This window comes from Dama dama, chromosome 15 (genome assembly GCF_033118175.1).
Source record: "Dama dama isolate Ldn47 chromosome 15, ASM3311817v1, whole genome shotgun sequence".
Lineage (NCBI taxonomy): Eukaryota > Metazoa > Chordata > Mammalia > Artiodactyla > Cervidae > Dama > Dama dama.
The window spans coordinates 18,164,289-18,166,107 of record NC_083695.1 but is presented as its reverse complement, the minus strand read 5'-3'; the positions used below and the strand labels follow the sequence as shown (position 1 = coordinate 18,166,107).

The 1,819-nt window shown below is 37.2% G+C and overlaps 1 non-coding gene across 1 annotated transcript; it reads right to left on the bottom strand.

Annotated features, from left to right (window-relative positions):
• Positions 1-1,451: 1,451 nt before the first annotated feature.
• TRNAI-AAU (transfer RNA isoleucine (anticodon AAU)) lies at positions 1,452-1,526 on the bottom strand. The gene has a single exon. It is a non-coding gene; the product is annotated as a tRNA-Ile (tRNA).
• Between the last annotated feature and the right edge of the window lie 293 nt (positions 1,527-1,819).

Here is a 1,819-nt window from a genome sequence, read left to right as displayed (position 1 = left end):
TACTTTTCTTACTCTACAATGGGGGTAATAATACTACAGCATGAGACTTTTCAGAGGATAAAGAGACACCTGACAAGCATGCTTGTAATGTCTGATACATGATAGTGGCTAATGTGTTTGAGGATTGTCTTTGTGGTAAGAGCTTTCCACTCATTATTTCACTTAGTTCTCACAACCACCCTATGATGTGGTTACTAACACCATCTGCATTTTGTAGATGAAGCAGTGAAGCTTCATCATTGGACACTGGGCCAGTATCACACCACCAGTAAATGGCTGAGCAGTGGGCAGTCTGACTCCAGAACCCATGCTTCTCACTGCTGTGGGGGAGTTCTTCAGACCACAAGAGACACGAGATCAATTTAGTTGGTCATGAGCAACATTTTTTAATGAAATATAAGAGAAAGCATAAAATAGATAAGAATAGAAATATCGTATGCCCCTCACAGTAAAGGTAAATATTCTGTGAAAATTTTGTTTTGTGTGTGCATGTGTACTGGGTGTTCCTATAGAATATATATTTTACTGAAGATTATGAAAATTTTTATATGCACTACATTATACTCTCTCTAAATAACATAAATAATGATCATTAGAAATGATCATTCTCTTTCCAAATAATTGGTCACATTGTTTTATAATAATGTTATTATAATTTATTGTTGTTAAATTATGTTATTTATGTTAAATTATGTTAGATAATGTTATTGTTGTCACTGTTGTTTTTAGTTTCACTGGCCACATGTAGTTTGATAACTCCATTATTGATCCATGCTAATATTCAATGACAGTGACTTTAACTTGAGCTATTTCATTAATTTGTTCACTTATTTAACAACTATTTATTAAATGCTTACTATGTTCCAAGTATTATACTAGGGACAGAGGATTCAATGGTGAACAAAAGACACTGTTCTGCCCTTAAAGAGTTTACAACCCCGTGGGGAGACCAAACATCAAACACACAAGAACAACTAAGCAGTAAGTTCTCCATCAGCATATGTGAGTGGTTCTATAGTATATTATAACCTGGATTTTAGGGTAAAAGTAAAAAGACACTATAGCCAGTGTAAAAAGCAAAACAAAGAACACAGTTTAATTAGTTCAGGAGTAACCTAGAAAGCTTCTGAAAGTCAAAGTCGCTCAGTTGTGTCTGACTGTTTGCAACCCCATGGATATACAGTCCATGGAATTCTCCAGGCCAGAATACTGGAGTGGGTAACCATTCCCTTCTCCAAGGGATCTTACCAACCCAGGGATTGAAGCAAGGTCTCCCACATTGCAGGATTCTTTACCAGCTGAGCCATCAGGGAAGCTCAAAAATTCTGGAGTGGGTAGCATATCCCTTCTCCAGGGTATCTTCCCAACCTAGGAATCAAACCAGGGTTTCCTGCATTGCAGGAGGATTCTTTACCAGCTGAGCTGCAAGGGAAGCCCAAAGCATAAGCTTCTGGCCCATATGGGGATCAAACCCACTTACCTTGGTGTTATTAGCACCACACTCTAACCAACTGAGCTAACCGGCCCAACTTCTAGGAAGGAGGGAAAAACAAACAAAACTTTAATCTCAAATTTTGTTTACTCCTACACAAAGATCACTGAAAAACAATTATCTTACTTGGTTGATATATTAAGCAGTGTAAGGAAGCACCAAAATAAACCCCAAAATAAAAAAGCCCTGTCCAATTAAGCTAAGGAAGACAGTTTAATCTTTATCAATGGGTTGCAATATTACTGTTCTCTTCTTTTTCCCTTATATACAGATATCACCACTTGCTTTTTTCCTAGGATGGAATGATGTACGATGAGGGTTTTTCAA